This window comes from Adiantum capillus-veneris, chromosome 29, assembly GCF_014529385.1.
Source record: "Adiantum capillus-veneris isolate H3 chromosome 29, ASM1452938v2, whole genome shotgun sequence".
Classification (NCBI taxonomy): domain Eukaryota; kingdom Viridiplantae; phylum Streptophyta; class Polypodiopsida; order Polypodiales; family Pteridaceae; genus Adiantum; species Adiantum capillus-veneris.
This window is the reverse complement of record NC_140959.1, coordinates 66,158,863-66,172,579: the sequence shown is the minus strand read 5'-3', so window position 1 is coordinate 66,172,579 and position 13,717 is coordinate 66,158,863.

The window sequence follows — 13,717 nt, the reverse complement described above, 5'->3', positions numbered from 1 at the left end:
CACCCTTCAAGCATGACTCTTGATCACAAACTGGCAACACATTTGAGAGAAATTCAATAATCAACACCTCACCAAAACAAGTGCCAGAAGAGCAAGGCCACTATTGCTTTTCTGTAGAATCATTGTGGGGATAAAAAGGCACACTTTTTGAGAAGATAGAGACAAAGAGAATATATTTGAGAATACCTCCAAAGTTTGCCTGTCTATATGTGCTCAATGTCGCGGTGATTTGACCTACATTCCAGATGGAAAGCCTTGACATGTGACCCGCCTTTTCCCTTTTTGTTATCTTGAACATTGTGAGCACCTTAGATTTTTTAATTCAACATTGAGAAAGTATGGGCCTAGAGCAAGTGTTCTCTACCACACACCCAACGGCAATTCAATGAATTTGGGAAAGATTGTGGACAAAATATTGGATAGCTTTGATTACCTTTACTAGATGTGCAAAGGTTTGTTACACCTAATTAACTGTTGCTTAAGGTCACGTATGAAGATACATAACCTCAAACCATTTCTTACTTTTCAGCCATTTTGGCACGACAAAGTGCCAACAATGATGATGCAATTTTTATGCAAGTTGAAAGAATCATCATCAATTTCATGTGAGTTATATCTTCTCTGTACAAAGAAGCAAGATGGGATTTCTCTTCGGATTTCTTTTAAGATTATTTTGAATAGTCATGATGGAAGCCTGTTCTCTTCCATTGCATTTATGTACATGTTAAGATTTTTTGGCCTGTGGAAGGCCATAAGGTTCATCGTGCAAAGTTATTGCAACACCGAGGTCGTTGGATTCTTTGGTTGGATGAGCGCCACATGGCAAGTGTCTTCGTAAAATAACTTTGTTGTCCCTTCAATTGTTTCCTTACACCTTGTCTCTAAGGGATTCAAAAGTCTTGTGAATAGAAAGCTAAAATTTTGGAATAGAAAGCTATTCTCCAAGACATTTACTTTGTGTGCATGTTTGAAAATGACTATAGAGATCAAAACATTAAACAAAATATCGATAGGAGTTTGATCTTATGATGTAGTCTTCGAGAAAGTCTTTTTGTCTAAGCGATAAGTTTTCTCCTTATACAAATACAAATTGAAAATACTCGAAGAAATTTTTAAATTTACAAAATATTCGAACTATTTTCTAGTATATTCTATTGGGTTTTTCCCCCTTTACCATCCTTTGCAACCAGCTAATCTCAATTTTCAATCGGCTTAAGCCCAAGCTCAAACACACCTTTCGAGGTATTGATAAACGATTGTCTCATTTGAGGATTTAAAAAAAAATCACTTTGCTAAATTATTTAATTATTTTCTATGCTTATTTAAAAGCATTAAAATATTATTTTGTTTTGATTTTTAAGTGTCTTTTTATTTTACTTCTTTTTTGTTTTATTTTGTTTCAAAATACTAATGTGCAATGTGCACCATTTACCTTATTATTGGGGCCCCTTCATAATATAGTAGCAGGTACCGATTAGAAAAAAATAAAAAAATGACCTGATTGAGTCTTATATAAAATTTTATAATATTTAATGAATCTTTTTATTTCACATCCTCACACTGCTTGACTTCTCTTGCATTTTATTCTTTTAGAATGCGAAAGTGAAGCTTCACCTTTCATAATTATAGTAAATTATATACATACATATATATATATATACACATATACATACATAAATATATACACACAGATATATATTTATGTACTTATGTTTATTAAACCTACAACCTACCTTTTTTTATAAAGTCATAAAAAAACAAGTCCTTAAATAACAAGACATTAAGCAGGGCGTTTATAACATAATCCGTCGTTGAAGACAATGGTGGGGTCAAATCGATCAGTAAGCCGTTCTAGAACCGCTAGTTTGTAATTGTGTGTGTATATGGACAATACAATTTTATATTGAAACAATACAACTCCAACATTGATTAAGACCTACTTTTGATAAATCGGCCCTCCCCCCTTACCTTCAACAGGCCATCGTGAGTCCTCACCTTGTTTTAATTCCATACAATGCACTACTTCTTTGCATAATTTGTTTGTTTGGGATTTATGTTAATTTTTAAAACTCATTAGCAATTAATACTCTCTCATTTCCATGAGGTCTCCCGTGTGTTTTTCATGTGGCTTGGAATATTTGAGAGAGAATTTGTATGTGTGTGTGGTTTGGGGGGGGCGGGGGGGGGGGGGGGGGGGGGGGCGGCTATTTGCTTTGCACGTGAATAATTTTTTGTATAATTAGTCACATAGAAGCCAAGACATTTCAATTTTTAATTAACTTGGATTCAAAGAAAGCTTTTTTTTTTTCAAATCTCACAATATGTAAGAGATTATATTAATAAGAGAAAACCATTACATCAGCACCATGCTCAATCCGAGCCATGGTCACATACATTCCAGAGGAGATCGATCAAGCTTTTCACAAGGAGCCCCAACCTCGCATACACCAAATTTTCACAAACCTGATGGTGAGAGTCACCCTATTCCATTTGTCTAAGATCCTGCTTTTCCCAACCCAATAATAGTTTCCCAACTTTATTGGGAAATCTCTAAGTAGCTAGCTATCAAGGGATCCTAGACAAACACTCGATTGTCCCTAGCCTTCCAGATGTGGTGGAAGAACTAGAATCTCACAACTTGAGTACCTATCAAAAACGCTTGGCTTTTCATCCTTTCCATCCAAGGAGAAAATCATTCTTGAAAAACCCTATCTTCCAAGTCTTTTGGATCCATTTGCACACCCTACTTGCTAGGCCTCTAACCCGTGTGCACTCCATGAGTAAGTGGGGTAGGTCCTCCCTAGTTGTTTTGTAGCCCAAGCACCTATTGAAGCCGATACCTCAGGCTAAGATCTTGGCACCTGTTGGTAGGCCCCCCCATAGCACCTTCCATAGAAAAAAATTCATTGACAAGGGTAACCGAGGGTTCCATACGTTCTTTGTAGATGCCATCCATCAAGCCTCCGGCCATTGCTTCCCTCATTGTTTGTTGAGGGAGACAAACCAATCCGCCTTGTGCATAAGAACTATATGCCCTTGATGTGTGGTTTGAAAAAGTGCTACTCTACTGGCCATTACCAGGCTTTCCACTTGAAATTGAGCATGCATAGGGGCATGAAGAGATTGCCCTACCTTTCCAAAATTTTGTTAATCATCAAGCTCTCTGTGTCATTAAGGTGAAACTGGGCAGCCACAAGGTTTGTCGCTTTTGAGTTCAGGCTGATAATGTCCCACAGGTAGGTCAAACAATGGAGTCCTTTTTAATTTACCTTTCTAGCAATCTCTCTCTAGTAAGGGTTCAAAAGTATGTTAGCAACTTTGAAGAGCCAAGGGGACCAGAATGTGATGGAGTTTTGGAAGTATTCGGTTAACTCCCCCCACTCCAAAGCCTTCTTTGCCCTGTGCACTTGCACACTAGCTCACCATTGTGCCGCCTAGTCTCAAGCTAGTCCACAAAGGGGCTAGCAATTTGTCACAGACCTCAACCCCTTTCCACCGCTCCCCTTCCATGTAGAGCTTCGCCTAGTCCATCATATCATAAGTCATAGTAGCCCCTGCCTAGTCTTGTTGCGCAATCGAGACCACAAACTTAGCACAGAGGGCCTTTGCATGAATGACAGGGTTGAGGATCCCTAAACTACCTTATTCCACTGGTCTAGTGGAACAAGGTTGTCTAGTTGAGGATCCCTAAACCACCTTGTTCCACGGGTCTAGTGATTGTGTCCCATTTTTTCCACTGCCAAGGCATCGAGGCTTTGGTGTTATTTTTCCATAAAGCCCTTTTAATTGGTTTCAGCCTTTGCACTTAATTCGTGGTGAACAACATCTATCACCAAGTGGGTGTTGAGCCTTTTGGTGTGGGAGGTTGGGATTTTTTACTCATTAGGAGACGATGATGAATGTTTCCATTTCTTGCTCCCTCCCCTATTTTATATATATGAGAGAGAGAGAGAGAGAGAGAGAGAGAGAGAGGTGAGAAAGACTTGAGAATATTAGAGCATGGAAACTTGTGCTAACGGAGAGAAAAAGCTAGATGATCTAAGTAGGGAGGTCAAAGAGATGATAAGCATTGATGACTCTCTAATAGAAAGTATGCATTTACATTGCCTCACTCTCTGTCTTTTCTTTTTTTTGCAAAACTCACATGAGTTAGTGATGTTATATTAAGAAAATCAAACAATTACAATCCGATCTAGGGCATCCATAGGATCATGAGGATATAAGAGGGGGTTCAAAGTGCACACAAATGACCCAAGAATGACCTAGCTCACAATCCGAGCTAGGGAATCCATAGGATCAAGAGGATATAAGAGGGGGTTCAAAGTGCACACAAATGACTAGGCTATCCCTAGCTTACCGACATCGCATTGGCGGCCCAATTCCATTCACCGGGGTCCTTGATTTTACCAAATAAAGCAACCAGTTCTTTACTTTCTTGCATAATCTCCAAGGAGCAGGCACAAGAGAGATCGTCCTCAAAGACCCAACCATTCCTGGTCTTCCAAATTTGCTTGAAATAGCAAAATTTGACAATTTGTGTACAAATCAACAACACTTGGCTTTTCATCACCCTACTACCAAGGATTAGGGCATTCTTGTAGAACCCAATCTTCTAGGTCTTTTGAATCCATTTGCACATCTTTCTTTCCAACCCACATATAGCCGGGCACTCCTTAAAAAGGTGCACAAGGTCCTCACTCGCCAATTTGCAACCAAAACACCTATTGCATACAATCCCTCTAGCTGAAATCTTCACTCCTCTTAGTATAACCCCCATAGCACTTTCCAAAGAAAGATCTTCATTGACATAGGCCAATGTGGGCTCCAAATGTTGTTAGTAACCACCATCCACCTTGATTTTGACCATTGCTTACCCAGAGTCTATTAAGGGGAAAGAACCATTCTGGCAAGGCCAAGAGACAATGGTAAACATCTTTGGTCTTCGGTTTTCCTAGAGGTATATTCTTGGGCCACTGCCAGGCCTTCCATTCGAACAGACTTGTACATCGGCAAACAATACCTATCCAGCCCAGCCAAGACTCTAATGACCAAAAATATTTGGTCTCGTTTAGAAGAAATTGGGGGGTTAGGAGGTCGGCATCTTTCCAGCTCTTGTTCTCGTTATCCCACATATGGCCAAGATGAATGAGTCCTTTATTGTTGAACTTCCTAGCTACCTCTCTCCAGAATGAGTTGAGCTGTATACAACCCACCTTTGAAATCAAAGGGGACCAATAAGAGATGGAGTTGTAGAAGTACCTTATCACCTCTCCCCATTCCAGCACCTCTGATGCTCTATTACACTTTTGAATTATCTCACATGTTGTGCCCCACAATCTTAATATGGACCAATGAGGGGCGAGGATCTTGTCGTAGGTCTCTAAATTTTTCCACTAGTCACCCTTAGAACTCACTTTTGCCTTGTTGTCCAAGTCCTCTACCATGACGGCTCATGCTTGGTCCTACATCATAATTGACGTGAATAGCTTGGCACACTGGGACTCTGCATGGATAGAGGGGTTGAGAATCTCGATACCACCTCGCTCCACTTGCCTTGCAAAAATCTGCCAGATTACCCATTTCCAAGGTGTCATGCCTTGCTATTATTTTTCCATAGAAATCTTTTTTACCGGTTTCAAGAATTCCTTCCTTTGGCTAATTTAAGAAGCAGGTTGGTGAAGGCTATGTATGGGATCAAAAATGAGTTGATCACTTTAACCCTACCCGAGAAGGGGGGCAACACATAATACCATCTTCTCATCTTGTTTCTAATCTTGTCCGTCACCCATTGGAATCTCTGCTCATGAGTCACATTTACCCCTAGTGGTGCACCTAGGTGCCAAAATATCTTCCCTTTAGATATAATATCTCCATACCACATAGAAAGATCAAAAGAGTCATTTTCAGATAGCAAGATCAACCTAGATTTTTCAATATTGCATTTTGATCTAGAAAGCCCTTTGAACAGTTTGTGGGCATGCTTTGAGGAAAATCAGGGAATTATTTGCGAACAACTTAGCCAAGAGCTGGTCCTTGTTCGGCAAGGCCAGCCCTTGGATCTCCCCTTTTGCGGCACTAGCTTCCAGCATGGTCACCAACGGATGCGAGCCTATAGCAAACAACAGCAAGGCAAGAGGGAAGCCCTGCTTGATTGATCTTTTGACTTCAAAAGCACCCACAATCCTATCATTAAAGAGCAGCTCAGAGTGGCTTCTAGCATTGAGTGTGAACAAGCCGGCACAGTCGAGGCCTAAAACCCAGAGATGTCATGACCTCCTCAATGAATGACCAAGTGATCCTATCGTAGGCCTTATCAAGATCAAGTTGAGCGGGATACAGTCTTGATTAGTTAGTGAAGCGTATTCAATTCCAACCATGGCCACCAAGTTGTTATCATAAATTTATCTTCCTTTAATGAACACGTGCTGATGTGGAGTAATGGCTCTATCAAGAATGGGAGACAACCTAAGGGCAATTGTCTTGGCGATGATCTTGTAAGTCACTGTCATCATGGCTATAGGCCACTAGTGCTTCAACTGAGAGCAAAATATTTTCTTAGGGATTGGTTTAATGAGTCCTCATTTGATACTTGAATCCAGGGTTCCATTACACAGTGCTTGATTGACCATTTTTGTAATGGGGACTTTGAGATCATCCCAAAATTCAATGAAAAAGGCATCCCGTCCCACCCATGTGACTTCTCTTTACCTAGAGCCTTTAGTGCAAGGAAGAGTTCCTTCTCAGTAAAGTCTTTCTCTAGGAGAATGGCTTCGGAGTGCGAAACCGTTCCCTTGCAAGGGACTACTCCTAGCTTCATCCACCTCCATAGAATGGACCTAAGTCTGACCTATGATTTGATAGAGGTGATCGAGCATCAGCTTAGCCATTTCATCTTGGTCCTTTACTTTGTTCCCCTCCCCATCTGAGAGAGAGTGAACTAGGCCTTGACCTATCTTGACTTTTAAGGCTCTGAAAAATGCCCTTGAATGGTCGCCTCAGGTTGGAGGTATGTTTTCTTAGACAACAACCTGGCTGTCTTGATTTCATTCATCTGATAGTTGGCCAGGTCAGTTTTAACTTCTAGCCACCTATTGTGCTCAGCTTTAGATGTAGTCCCTTCAAGCTTTTTTGCTTTTAGATGCTCCACTTCCTCTCCAAGTTGCACCAAGCGCTCCTGTCAAGACTTCTTTAATCTGGGGCCGGTGATTTTGATTGCTTTCTGCATACTTTGGGCGAGACCTCACTCTCTATCTTACTCTCTCTTTCTCTCACCTTGTGTCGACACACCTAGTCATACCATGAATGCTACACAAGTGCACTCTCCATATCTTCTTGTTCCAATAGTGGTAGCGGACACTAAGTGAGAGTGCACTTAATATAGGTTAGAGATCAATTGAGTCCTTGATTTGCCTAATTGTGGATATGCTCATTGGATTGAGCCACCACCACCATTAGGTGAAAAAACTTGCAATTTTCAGAGAAATGTAGTGGATAAACCTTCAAATGTAGTCGATTTATCTCTAAAATTTCCCACGTCTACAATCTTTAAGTATTTTTAAAAACACGTTATTTGAGCACTTCTTGTAACTGCTTCTTCGATTTTTTTAATAAATTATGTTTTTTGTGACCATGATTTGTGGTCCCTTTCAAGATTTCCCTCAATTTGATAGTGTGCACAACTTAGAAAAGCGTAGGGAGACACACGAGTAAGTTCTCTTTTGACCCTACTCTAATGGCCAAATTTAAGGTAATTTAGTCTTTTGCACTATGTCAATCAAAATGCCCATAAGTTCAATTGTGCACTCACCTAGATCAAATGGACTACTTACCCTACTCCTAGGTGAAAAGATAAAGGGAAGACTAAAAAAAACTATATGATGGGTAAAATCAGATACTTAGGACTGTCTAAATTGTCATTGCCAACATTTTCTACTTCCTTAGGCAAAAACAACGACCATACAATCCAAATATCCAAAGATGGATCCAAAATGACTTTTAGAGTCTAGAATCATTGCCAAAGTCCTACCTTAATTTGAAATGGATGGATATGGCCCTAGATGCATCTAGAGGATCTCTAGGATCAATACCAATGCTCTCACTGTAGGATAGTAGCAATGGTCTCACTAGCATAAGGTTTTTTAACAATAGTGCCATTGTTAGTGGGATTTGTGGGATCATTAGCAATGGTCTCACTAGCATAGGTTTTTTTCCTCAACATCACTACTAATGTAAGTGGTATTTGTGGGATTAGTAGCAATGGTCTCACTAGCTTGTATTTTATTCCTCACAGACGATGCAAATGCTAGTGGTTCATCAAGCCATGCCAAATGATGCAACATAGCTAGCCAAGCAATAGCATACTCATGTCAATACTTGATAGTGGGACCTTGTTAGAATGTGCCAACATAGGTGTGTCAACCCTAAGTAAACCACTGAGTGTGAGTTATCTTTGGATCAATGTCTCTTTTATTGCAAATAACACACCAAGCCTCTAACTACAAGCAATTGTGGAAAATAGTTGATTATTAAGCTTACATGAGTTTTAAATGGAAAAACAAATAGGATCCTTCTCTTCCAACCTCCCAACATGCAAGAATGCCTCACATATATATATAAGTGAGCTAAGCCTTGAAAATCATGGACCGGGATGTATACGGCATAAAAAATGTATGCACAAATAAGTCTTGGGCTGATGTATGTGGTTCCTAATTCCTCCCTCATGCAAGCTATGACTCAAAAAAAGAATGTTGAGAATGTGGATGTGGAGGAGTTGAAGGAATGGGAGCGACGTTCCAAGAACATTGCTATTCGTGGAATTCCCGAAGAGAAGTTAGAGATTCCTCCTTCTCTTGCCATTGTGATTGAAGATTTCTTCAAAACCCACTTTGGCATGTCCGGAGTTATGGTCTATGGAGCACATAGAGTGGGTAGACAAGGAGCTCCTCGCTTGGGAGAATGGCCAATTGTATGCACCATGCCAGATGAGACCAACAAAAGATTATCCTTGATAATAGTTGGATCTATTTGAGGGATACAAAATGTTTTGTATGTGAAGATTGCACAATTAAGCAACAAAATATGCGTCGCAAGGCAAAATATGTGTCGCAAGGCATATGAGAAAGGAATATGAAAAACAAAGAGATCTCTCACGAAGATGTGCCCAAGGAGGAGGCAAGTCCCTCAAGCAAATAGGAATGCGCGACCTATGAGACTGAGTTACAATTGAAAATATTATATTGGAATTGCAATGGATACCCACGGAATGCAGGGGGTTGGCATTGATGAACTAATAAGCAAAGCCGATGTTGTACTTCTTGTTGAAACTTGGGATCATGATACACAAAGAATTAACGGCTTGGAGAATTACAATGTACATTCATTGAAGTGGTCAAAGAATCTCAAGCAACAAAGAGTACAAGGAGGGGTAGCATGTATGGTTAAGAAGATTTGGAAGATTTTGTATCAATTGTGAAAGATGACAACTACAAACGTTATGTATGGCTGAAAATTATGATACCAAAAAGAACACCCATTTTTGTAGGCGGTTTCTACATTCTTCATCATGATTCCCCTTGTTATGCTTGCATGGATAGAGAATAGCCATTAAGAGAACATTAATTATTTCAAAGGCGAAGGTGATGTTATTGTCTTTGAGGATATGAATCCTCACACAAAAACATTGCAACATGATACTCAACAATTTGATATGCCATACTTTTCAAGGGAGTTGGAGGAAGCTCACTTGTATGATCGTACTTCAATGGATGAGAAAGAGCCGGATCACTATGGAAAGTTACTTTTACACATGTGTAATAGTATGGGTATGCTCATTGCCAATGGTGCATCTTTGTGGAGTGGAACCAATGGATTTACATGTAGAAAACATAATGGGGATAGTGTGATTGACTATATGCTACTCTCCGAATCCATCATGTATCGCATAAAGAGTTTTATGTTTGGACAATGGGCCCCGGAATCAGAACATCAGACCTTATGTATTGACCTTGCATCATGTAAAGAAGCAACTAAGAATGATAATCTCAGTCAAAGGGAAGAGAAGTTATCACTATGTATGGATTTTAAACGGGCACCAATGTACATTGAAATGGTTGAGCAAACATTATGGATGACAAAGCTTCAATATGACCCACCATTGGAAATTAAATGGGAAGCTTTCAAGAAAGTTATTTGTTCTTGTGACGAAGAATTTTTTGCCATAAAGCATGTCTATGGTATCAACAAATATAGATCACACAAAAGGTGGTTTGGTAAAGAATGCTAAGATGCTCAAAAGTCCTTGATAGATCTTGATGCAACTATGGACAAAGACAACTATCAAAGTCATTTGCATACATACAAGGCATTGATTCAAAAAAAGAGAAGAAGATGGGAAGTAAAGCAACAGTTTTTTCAAGTCCAAGAAAAGGCACGTGCATGTGGAAGATTTTGGAGAAACTTGAGTGACAAGCAAGTTGAGAATTTTGGTAACTTGAGTCTTATGAATATGTACATACATTGTAGGCAACTATATGAGCAACCAAATGTTGAAAAAATAAAAAAATGTCATTTTATGTATGCACTCTTTTTTTACTATTGAGGATGTATGCGATGGGCTTGAAAAGTTGGCCACTCGCAAAGCGAGAGATCTTCAAGGTATCAAACCGGAGATGATCAAATGGATGGGATATTTTACACATGAGTGGATGTGTAATATGTTCAACCTTGCACTTCAACATGGTATGCCTTATGATTGGGTCAAGGCTTTGCATAACGGAGAGGATGTAAAGAATGTATACAACTACTGGACTATAATGATTGGGTCTCTTATGGCAGAGTTGTTTCAATGCATAATGGAGATGAAATTGAGTTATTGGACTGAAGAGAATGACAAGAGTGCAAAAGGACAAGCGGGTTTTTATCGATGCCGTATCACCATTGATCATCTTGTCACACTTTGTGTTCTCATGGAGGAAATTTGGCTGAAAGGAAAACTATTGTATTGTTGTTTTGTGGACTTTAAGAAAGCCTTTGATATGATTCCACGTATCAATTTGTGGAGAAGGATGGAATAACTCGTGCCAAGTGAGTTTATGCTTGTGGTTTCTCGAATCTATGAAAAGGTGATGTGTCAATTGTGCATGGAAATAGGAGTTTCAAAAAAAATTGTAAGCACTATTGGGGTTAAACAAGGATGTTTGTTGTCACCAACTCTCTTTGGTCTATGCATAGATCAATTGGAACACATGATTCTTGATTTTATGCAAGAAGAAGGCATTCAAGAGGTCACTATTTGCAATGCGGTAAGCATGCTTTTGTTGTATGCGGATGATGTAGTGCTTCTAGCACACACTTTAGAAGATACACAAAAGCTTATGGTTGTCCTTGAGAATTTTTTCTTGCATAGTGGGCTGATTGTGAATGAATCCAAAACAAAGGTTATGCTTGTGAAAGCCAACCATAAGGAGAAGCCATGCATTGTGTACAACAATGAGACACTTGAAGTTGTTGAGAACTTTAAGTACCTTGGCCTTGAGGTTCCGTCCAATCACAAGTGGCACTAATGTGCTTTGGAAGTGAGAAAGAGAGCATATTATGCATTTGAGAACATGTGTAATGCCGGAAACATCAAGTGTTGAGTTCTCAAGAAGTACCTTTTTGATTCATTGGTGACACCGGTTCTTCTTTATGGAGTGAAGTGTGGGGCAGGAGCATCTCAAAGTCTACTTGGAAAGAGTTTGAGAATGCCCAAAAGCGTTTTCTTACAAACTTTTTCTAAGTTAAGACACAAACACCATATATGCTCCCCCTTCTTGAGTCGGGATCTCTTTCAATTGAGGTTATGGGCATGGAAAGGATTGTGGATTACATGATAAAGATGTGTTGGGTTCTCAAGAAGTACCTTTTTGACATACTGGTGACACCGGTTCTTCTTTATGGAGTTGAAGTGTGGGGTGGGAGCATCCCAAAGTCTACTTGGAAAGAGTTTAAGAATGTCCAAAAGGGTTTTCTTTTTCTCCAAGTTAAGCCACAAACACCATATATGCTTCTACTTCTTGAGTCGAGATCTCTTCCAATTGAGGTTATGGACATGGAAAGGGTTGTTGAGTACATGATAAAGATGCATCAAAACCCCTCACATTGACTTCCTACAATTGCACGGGAAGCAACCAAAAAAGTTCAAAAGACGCATAAAATCAAGATCTTGAGTACGAGATGGATGCAAGACATAAAGAAGTGGTTTGGGAGATGGGATGCATTACACTTGCTACATGATGCCTCAATTGACTCACAAGTGAATGAAGCTTTCTTACAATGTCAATGTATTACACCTTGGGAGGAATCCGATGGGTCACGTTTTATACATTACACCACCCATAATGCCCCCAACTACAAAACCATGTTCTTCGTTGAAAGGGGAAACCATACTCACACTTACATGTTTGAGCATATCCCCTTGTCATCGATATGCACTATCACTCCCACTCCCTTTGATATGAGACATGGTGTTGGGACAATGGAGAAGAATCAAATAAACTTTGCACAATATGCTCACTGCAAGTTCAAGAGTCTGAGTACCACACACTACTAGAGTGCTCGGCTTTTGGTCACATCCAAACTTGCTTCCCTCACATTTTTAGCCAATACTTAGACCTACACACTTTCCTCTCGCAACCACAATGTCAGCTCTCCATTGTGACTCTTATCACCACAAATTTGGAGCATCGAGAGTCACTCATCAGCCATACACATACTACATCACATGTAACTTTGGTCCCATAGGTCCTATTTGACCTCTGAGGAAGATAACAAAATCTCTCTCTCTCTCTCTCTCTCTCTCTCTCTCTCTCTCTCTCTCTCTCTCTCTCTCTCTCTCTCTCTCTCTCTCTCTCTCTCTCTCGGGTTTTCCCTGCATGAATGTTGCCAACTAGATACCATGCTTCTGCATCACAGGGCTCCCCTCGCACATTCTTTGTCGATAGTGCATTGATGGGGTATCTATGTCGTCCCTCGCTCTTTACTTTCCCCTCTACTTTGTCGAATGGTGTAGTCCTTTCAACCTTTCACGCCTCTGCCTGGTGCACCCTCATGACAAGTAGCTAGCTAGGAGATGCACTACACCTACTCTCATGTCAGTAATGAGCCCCCCCAACACACATAAAGGTATGAAATTTTGCTCTGTGTATGGATTGTCCAGTCACTTCAATAATGTTTTACTCAGTTTTTTACATGCCATAGCCCTGTTGCGCATTTCAAACGCTTCCACTTGAATATCCCTATTGGCACATTCATATTTGCTATGGTAATTGTTTCCTATTTTTTCTATCAAGGCTTAGGGTGTAGACCTATTGGACTCCACAAGACTTTGACCTCCTAGACTCTATTAAAAGGTGAGGGATTATTTCTAGCCCTCACTTAGTCTTGGACTACTTGATATTGTTCTTTTAGTTTCGAGCAAGAGAGAGAGTGAGTGCAATTGATCTGTGGTGGTGTTACTCGTGGCTAGTCAATAAATTTTGTGGACTTCAATCATCTTTCAACTCATGGAGTTTGTTAAAGGTGCAACATCTTCACATGTCATCAATAAAATTCTACTTGTAGTTCACCCTTTTTGTCAAATGTATACTACTACCGCTATCTCTAACAAAAAAAAATGCCTGAATCACTTCGATTTTTTGAAGGAGTGGCATTGTTACAACATACTTTTCTACCTTTCAAC